Below are 8,728 nucleotides of genomic sequence, written 5' to 3'. Positions count from 1 at the left end.
GAGGAAGAGACCGGACGTGACCTCATTTCCTGTGTCCCCGTGTCCATGTCATCCGTCCGCCGCTAGAGGGCGTAACGGGATCAAGAGACGTAGCCTATAGAATAATGTACAGGCTGCTAATGACCTGCAGCTCAGTCAACTGTGCACGTGAGTGCACGTGAGTGACAGGCTGAAATGGTTGCCCGAGACCTTCACCTGCTGATTCACCTGTAGAGTCTGCGACCACGGGACAGGTTTGTGGACACGTCACTGAGGAGCCCAGGAACCAACCAAGGAAGGTGCTGGGTTGGAGGTGATGGAGAACAGAACATCTCCCATAACCCTTACCCAACATGAAGGTTTCTCTCAGGGGTCTCCTCCCAAACCATGACAGGAACAATAGAAACCAAAGCCCAACACTGACACCAGCCTTCAGATCTCTGGTCTGGAGGCTGGTGTCAGTGTTTATCTCAGCTCCAGTCAGGGGAACTGACCCCAGATGGGTGTAGAAACACCTCAGCGAGGATCCAGAGAAAGGAAGTTCTCCACAGCTCAGGTCAGAAGGCAGATCAAAGCGTCTGAAAAGGATGGTCGATGGTTTAGTTGTTGCCTTTAATCATTTCAGGAGATGGTCTAAGCTTCTCTTCACGTGCGGTCATTCTGGAGTGACGACAGAAACCTTTGTTCCTCTTGAGACCTCTGAAGAACCTGCATCTGGCGCCGCCTCTGCTGGTCATCTCTCAGCAGCCTGTCACCAGCGCCCTGCGGTGGGGCGGGGTGGGTCCGGAAGGAAGGGCCAGATGGGGCACTCTGATGCCGTCTGCTCTGTCGGTCCAACTTTTGAAAGCAACCAGCCAAACCTCATGTTGCAGCAGCTGAACCGTTTGAGGTTTCACAAGCGATTGTGCAACAAAGGTTGGAGTGAAAAAGCTCTGCAAGGTGGCAGGAACAGGAACAGGAACAGGCTTGTGGTTCACACCAGCTTGTGGTTTCCACGTATCAATGATCTGGGTCACATGTGCCACCCAGCACAGTGCCGCTCGATAGGAGGGTGCCACTCTGAGAACCGGTCCCACTAACCCAGGAACCCGCTGGGGCGTGGAGCAAGAAACGAGGTGGTGTTTTTCTGCTTCTCATGGGGAGGGAGGAGCTGCTTCTTCATCGCTGAGGATGAACCCAGTTGGACAAAGTTCTACAAGCGTCATGTGACTCGGGCAGGAGCCCGACGGTCTGCAGTGCTACTGGGTCCAGGTGCTGACGGCAGCGGTCCAAATGACCTCCGGTAGGCTCTTTAATTCCAACCACAGAAACTCTTTACACACTATTCAGAATTGGACTGTATTATTACACGTGTCGTAACTGTGTTATTAAGCTTCAGAATTTGTTCTTTTATTATTCTCACACCAAAAACAATCCAGCTGAAAATGAACATTGTTCACCACCTGATGATTGTCCTGTTTTCAGGTTCTGGACGGTCGAGTCATCAACAGAACCTGAAAACAGGACAATGAGAATTGCTTCAACTTTAAACTTTATTTAAAATCTTAAACATTTAGATCGTCGGGTCGTTTTCCCCCCATTTGTTGAATAATGTTTTCCCCGAATTATCGAGATACCCGCCAGGCCCTTGGACCTACAGGTGACTCCTTCCTTCTGGAGTCCGCAGGTGCTCAGGTGATCGGGTGATCAGGTGATTGGGTGATCAGGTGATCAGGTGATCAACCAACTACAAGTCAAACCATCTACATGACATCATCTCCCAGAGTCTCAACCCCAGATCAAAATAAAACCTGATATAAGTGAAGCATCCGGTCACGTTTGCTTCCGTTTAGTGGATGTTTCCATTGTTCTAAATGCTCTAAACTCAGAAGAGAAAATTACTCCGTGAAAACTAAATAAAACTAAAAACATCCAAAATAATTTCCCAGTAAAGCAAACTGAAAAACATGTTACAAAAAAAATACAAAATCAGATATTTTATCAGGGTGTTTGAGTGAAACTTCCAAAAAAAAACCTCTTTAATGACAAAAGTGTGACGTAACTTGGCGCCGGCTGAAGCCAGAAACGGACCCCAACATGGAGACTCGGACTAAAGCGACCATCAAAGGTTGGATCTGATCAAAGGTTGGATCTGATCAAAGGTTGGATCTGATCGAAGGTTGATGCAGGCTGATCGGAGCGGTGGGAAGTGGGGGAGCAGACGAAGGTGAGGCGGGTAAAAGGCTCACTAGCAAGGCAGAGTAGCAAAGGTTCAACCTCAAACGTTCTCTAGACGAGGCGCTCTGTAAAGCTGCAGATCCAATCGGCCCAAATGAGCCGCAGGTGAGTCAGGTGGCGCCTCAGAAGCAGCAGGCAGCAACCAGGCAGACAGGTGAAACCCACCAGGTCCCTGGAGCCTCGCCTTGCCTACTTTGGTCGACAGCCTTCTAATTAAAAACCCTCCCAACACCGGTGAGGGATCACCAAGACCAAGACCGATTTAAGGAGACATGTAGATGCATAAAATGCTGATTTCCTGTTCTTGTTTCTGCAGTCCTGAGTTGGGGGTCCCGAGGCCTCCTCCTGATCCTTCTCTCCTCGCTGGTGTCCCTGGTGTACATCAGCATCATCGACCAGAAGCTTTTTCTGCAGATGTCTCATCCTCACAGTCGCCATAGAGACATCAGCATCCTGCTGTGGCACTGGCCCTTTGGACACTCCTACAGGCTGGGGGGGGACAAATGTCTGGAGCTGTACAACATCAGCCGCTGCTTCCTCACTGATGACACCTCCACCTTCTCCACCGCTGATGTGGTGGTCTTCCATCACCAGGAGCTGAGCAGAGGTCTGATCTCGCTGCCCCTGCACCTGGATCGTCCAGCCTCCCAACACTGGGTCTGGTTGTCCATGGAGCCTCCTGCGAACAACGCAAACCTGACCCGGCTCAATGGCCTCTTCAACTGGACCATGAGCTACCGGCAGGATGCAGACATACCCATCCCATACGGCAAGACCGTGTCAGGAGCTGACAGACACGGGATCGAGGTCCCTTCCAATCGATCTTGTTTAGTCAGCTGGGTGGTCAGTAAATAATACCGGCCCCACCAGGCCCGGGCCAAGTTGTACCAAACTCTGAAACAGTACATTCCCATCAATGTGTACGGCACCTGGAACAAGAGGCCCTTGTCCAAGCGGAAACTCTTGCCCACAATTGCAAAGTGTTATTTTTACTTATCTTTTGAGAACTCTCAGGCTAAAGATTACATCAGCGAGAAACTCTGGAGGAACGCGTTCCAAGCAGGAGCTGTTCCCGTAGTTCTGGGCCCAAGCAGGGCACTTACGAGGCCCTGGCACCCCCTGGTTCCTTCATCCATGTGGAAGATTTCAGCAGCCCCGCAGCACTCGCTGCCCACCTGAAGCACACGGCTGCAGACAGACGGGCCTACGACGAGTACTTCCAGTGGCACCAGAGTCACCGGGTACAAGCCTACACGGACTGGAGGGAACGGCTGTGTCAGATCTGTGTCAGGTACCCCCATCTAGCAGCAAGGAAGACCTACCGGGACCTGGAGGCCTGGGTCAATGGCTGAGAACTTTGGTGGAGAGGCAAGAAGGCCAGCGTGCCCGTCCCAGCGGGTTGTGATGGGTTTGCTCAATAGATGATGTATTACACTTCAATAAACCAAAACTCTGACAGAAACAAAGCTCAAGCTTTTTGTTACCGTCTCTCTCAAACAGGTGAACGACACCAGTGGCATTACTACTATTATTAGGATAGCTAGGGTTAGGGTTAGCAGTTATTACTACTACATTATTATTACCACTGCATCTACCATTACTGTTCCAACTACTATCATTATTACTACTGTAGCTACAACTGTTATTACTACCAGTGTGTATCCTCCCACTGACTACCAGTGTTGCTACTGTTATTACTACTACTGTTATTACTGTTACAACTACTATCATTATTACTACTGTAGCTACAACTGTTATTTTACTACCAGTGTGTATCCTCCACTGACTACCAGTGTTGCTACTGTTATTACTACTACTGTTTTACTGTTACTACAACTACTATCATTATTACTACTGTAGCTACAACTGTTATTACTACCAGTGTGTATCCTCCCACTGACTACCAGTGTTGCTACTGTTATTACTACTACTGCTATTACTGTTACAACTACTATCATATTACTACTGTAGCTACAACTGTTATTACTACCAGTGTGTATCCTCCCACTGACTACCAGTGTTGCTACTGTTATTACTACTACTGTTATCACTGTTACAACTACTATCATTATTACTACTATAGCTACAACTATTATTACTACCAGTGTGTATCCTCCTACTGACTACCAGTGTTGCTACTGTTATTACTGCTACTGTTATTACTATTACAACTATCATTATTACTACTGTAGCTACAACTATTATTACTACCAGTGTTGTTACTGTTATTACTGCTACTGCTATTACTGTTACAACTACTATCATTATTACTACTGTAGCTACAACTATTATTACTACCAGTGTTGTTACTGTTATTACTGCTACTGCTATTACTGTTACAACTACTATCATTATTACTACTGTAGCTACAACTATTATTACTACCAGTGTTACTACAGTTATTACTACTACTGTTATTACTATTACAACTACTACCATTATTACTACTGTAGCTACAACTATTATTACTACCAGTGTTGCTACTGTTATTACTACTACTGTATTACTATTACAACTACTATCATTATTACTACTGTAGCTACAACTATTATTACTTCCACTGTTACGCTATTACTATTATTACTACACTGTTACTATTATTACTACAATTAGTATTAATACTACCTCTTCTGCTACGATTATAACTGCTATTGTTCCTGCTGTTATTATTACTACTATTATTACTTCCTCTTCTGCTACTATTATAACTACTATCCTCATTGCTACTGTTACTATTACTACTATTATTACTACCTCTTCTGCTACTATTATAACTGCTATTGTTCTTGCTAGTTACTCTTACTATTATTAATACCACTTCTGCTACTATTATAACTACTATCCTCATTGCTACTGTTACTATTACTACTATTATTACTACCTCTTCTGCTACTATTATAACTACTATCCTCATTGCTACTGTTACTATTACTACTATTATTACTACCTCTTCTGCTACTATTATAACTACTATCCTCATTGCTACTGTTACTATTACTACTATTATTACTACCTCTTCTGCTACTATTATAACTACTATCCTCATTGCTACTGTTACTATTATACTATTATTTTACTACCTCTTCTGCTACTATTATAACTACTATCCTCATTGCTACTGTTACTATTACTACTATTATTACTACCTCTTCTGCTACTATTATAACTACTATCCTCATTGCTACTGTTACTATTACTACTATTATTACTACCTCTTCTGCTACTATTATAACTACTATCCTCATTGCTACTGTTACTATTACTACTATTATTACTACCTCTTCTGCTACTATTAAACTACTATCCTCATTGCTACTGTTACTATTACTACTATTATAACTACTATCCTCATTGCTACTGTTACTACTATACACTACTGCCGTTGCTATTACTATTACTATCACAGTGAGTAGTAATATCATGAGACGCCAGGTGATGCCAGTGTGCAGGTGACCTGCTGACTGTAGGAAGGGCTCAGGAGCTCCACATCCAGCATCTTCCAGATCAATGAGAGCCTTTTAAGGTGGGAGCCTGAGACTCACCTGTGCAGCCATCATGTCGTCTTTCACCTGTGAGCTGGACGGCTAAAGCGCTGCTGTTCTATCTGCGTTTCACCTGTGTTTCACCTGTTTCGTCTGTGTTTCCTGTGTTTCACTTATGTTTCGCCTGTGTTTCACTTGTTTTCCCTGTGTTTTGTCTGTGTTTTACTTGTGTTTTGTCTGTTTCCCATGTTTCACCTGTGTTTCGCCTGTGTTTCACCTGTTTCCTCTGTCTTTCACCTGTGTTTCACCCGTGTTTCACTTGTGTTTCGCCCGTGTTTCGCCTGTGTTTCCCGTCTTTCACTTGTGTTTCGCCGTGTTTCGCCTGTGTTTCGCCGCTGTGTTTCCCCTGTGTTTCGCCCGTGTTTCACTTGTGTTTCCCGTTTTTCGCCGTGTTTCGCCTTTCCCTGTGTTTTACCTGTTTCCTCTGTCTTTCACCTGTGTTTCACCCGTGTTTCACTTGTTTCGCCTGTGTTTCGCCTGTGTTTCCCCTGTGTTTCGCCCGTGTTTCCCGTGTTTCGCCTGTGTTTCGCCCGTGTTTCCCCTGTGTTTTGCCCGTTTCCCGTGTTTCACCTGTGTTTCCCCTGTGTTTCACCCGTGTTTCACTTGTCTTTCCCCTGTTTCGCCCGTGTTTCGCCTGTGTTTCCCCTGTGTTTCACCTGTTTTCTGTCTTTCACCTGTGTTTCACCCGTGTTTCACTTATGTTTCCCGTTTTTCGCCCGTGTTTCGCCTGTGTTTTACCTGTTTCCTCTGTCTTTCACCTGTGTTTCACCGTGTTTCACTTGTTTCGCCCGTGTTTCGCCTGTGTTTCCCGTCTTTCACCTGTGTTTCACCCGTGTTTCACTTGTGTTTCCCGTGTTTCGCCTGTGTTTCGCCCGTGTTTCCCCTGTGTTTCGCCCGTGTTTCCCCTGTGTTTCGCTGTGTTTCGCCCGTGTTTCCCCTGTGTTTTGCCCGTTTCCCCTGTCTTTCACCTGTGTTTCCCCTGTGTTTCACCCGTGTTTCACTTGTCTTCACCTGTTTCGCCCGTGTTTCGCCCGCGTTTCCCCTGTGTTTCGCCCGCGTTTCCCCTGTGTTTCGCCTGTGTTTTGCCTGTGTTTCGCCTGTGTTTCCCCTGTGTTTCGCCTGTGTTTCCCGTGTTTTCGCCCTGTGTTTCCCCTGTGTTTCGCCTGTGTTTCGCCCGTGTTTCCCCTGTGTTTCGCCCGTGTTTCCCCTGTGTTTCGCCCGTGTTTTCCCTGTGTTCGCCTGTGTTTCGCCCGTGTTTCCCCGTGTTTTGCCCGTTTCCCCTGTCTTCCCTGTGTTTCACCGTGTTTCACTTGTCTTTCACCTGTTTCGCCCGTGTTTCGCCCGCGTTTCCCCTGTATTCGCCCGCGTTTCCCCTGTGTTTCGCCCGCGTTTCCCCTGTGTTTCGCCTGTGTTTCCCCTGTGTTTCGCCTGTGTTTCCCCTGTGTTTCCCCTGTGTTTCGCCCGTGTTTCGCCTGTGTTTGGCCTCATGGTCAGAGCCCAGACAGCAGCTGCTAACGTCCCCCATGGTGAGGAGGCTGTGGCGGCTGTTGCTACCAGGAAACGCTGGCCTGGCTGATATGAGCGTCTGTGCGACCGTTGCTGGTTCCAGATACAGGATCAGCACCCGCTGGGAGGCCCACGTCCCTGGAGGAGCAGGTTGGAGGTCCAGAGGAGTGTGATGAAGGTCAGGAGACCAAGAATGAGAAGGATGCTTCCAGATGATAGAAATGTTTATTTCTGTGACTTCAGCTGTGGTTGTCCACGTGCATGCTAACGATGGTGCTAACGGGCTCCTCACTACTGTCCAGACCTCAGCTCATAAAGTGTCCGTATAAAGCTCAGTGGCCCCGGGGCTCCAGAGTTCCTGCACCATCGGCAGGCTGAAGACGCACCGCTGAAGGAGAAACGGACCCGACGATTCTGTCCATTTGTCCGCTAAGCTCAGGAAATTCAAAGGAAAACAAGCCGTCACAACTGTTCAAAGATCTGTGGTGTCAACACTTCCTGGAGTCTGCTGCAGACGTATTTACACAGGGTGTGTGTGTGTGTGTGGGTGTGTGTGTGGGCGCAGGGAGAGCACAGCGCCACCTGCTGACAGCGGGACGAGTCGCAGAGAGCGACTTTCCTGAGAGACGACAGCGAGGCCACAGGAACCTCCAAGGTTCCTGCCCCAAGGACCCAGCAGCAGCCATGCATGAGCCCAGCAGCAAACATTCCCAAGGTCAAAGGTCACGCCAAGGTCAAACAACACCAATCCCGGTCCAGAGTGGTCCTGTTCTGGGTTCTGAACCGGACTGGTTCCGTCCGCTGAAAACAAAGTTACAGAGGTCGACGACGGTGTTTGAGACACAGGCGGGAAACAGCCGTTGCCACGGCAGCAGGTTCCAGGTGGCAGAAGCGCGTTAGGCGGGTTACATACGGGTCACATACGTCAGCGCGGGCTCGCCCCGTTCCAGAGACCCACATCAAAGCCTTTGAAGTTCTTTCTACAGCAGCTCTAAATGCACACGGACGCTGCGTTTAATATCAACTCATGCATAGAGGAACAGCGGGGAGAACATGGAGGCGACATCAGGAGGGTTCAGGTGCTGCACGCAGGCAGGTTCAGGTGCTGCACGCAGGCAGGTTCAGGTGCTGCACGCGCAGGTTCAGGTGCTGCACGCAGGCAGGTTCAGGTGCTGCACGCAGGCAGGTTCAGGAACCATTAAAACCACATTTCTTTAAAAAAAACATAACAACAACATAAAAGCCAAACCCAGAAAGAGGAAACTGGATCTGTGAAAGCTCTGCTGGTTCCTCACTAAATATCTGCACTAACAGGAACCAGTCAGAGTGGGGGGGCTGGTCCCAGTCGGTCCTGACTCAGCTTCCTGCTGCTGCTCTGTCCAGCCAACAGGTCGGATCAAACACGGAAGTGCTGCACGCGGAAGCTCCTCCCGTCCTGGTCTACTTATGGAACCGCTGAAAGTACAGTGTGGAATCATCAAAGA

The 8,728-nt window shown here is 47.9% G+C and overlaps 1 long non-coding RNA gene and 1 pseudogene across 1 annotated transcript; both read left to right on the top strand.

Moving 5' to 3' along the window:
* Nucleotides 1–526: 526 nt before the first annotated feature.
* Nucleotides 527–3,971, top strand: LOC130526110 (alpha-(1,3)-fucosyltransferase 7-like; annotated as a pseudogene).
* A 4,181-nt stretch (nt 3,972–8,152) lies between these two features.
* Nucleotides 8,153–8,486, top strand: LOC130526311 (uncharacterized). Its single transcript, XR_008950705.1, has 2 exons — nt 8,153–8,369; nt 8,414–8,486. It is a non-coding gene; the product is annotated as an uncharacterized LOC130526311 (long non-coding RNA).
* The last annotated feature ends 242 nt before the right edge of the window (nt 8,487–8,728 follow it).

Source organism: Takifugu flavidus, chromosome 5 (assembly GCF_003711565.1).
Source record: "Takifugu flavidus isolate HTHZ2018 chromosome 5, ASM371156v2, whole genome shotgun sequence".
In the NCBI taxonomy this organism is placed as follows: Eukaryota; Metazoa; Chordata; class Actinopteri; order Tetraodontiformes; family Tetraodontidae; genus Takifugu; species Takifugu flavidus.
The sequence above is the reverse complement of the archived record's forward strand: the minus strand, read 5'-3'. Positions and strand labels throughout refer to the sequence as shown.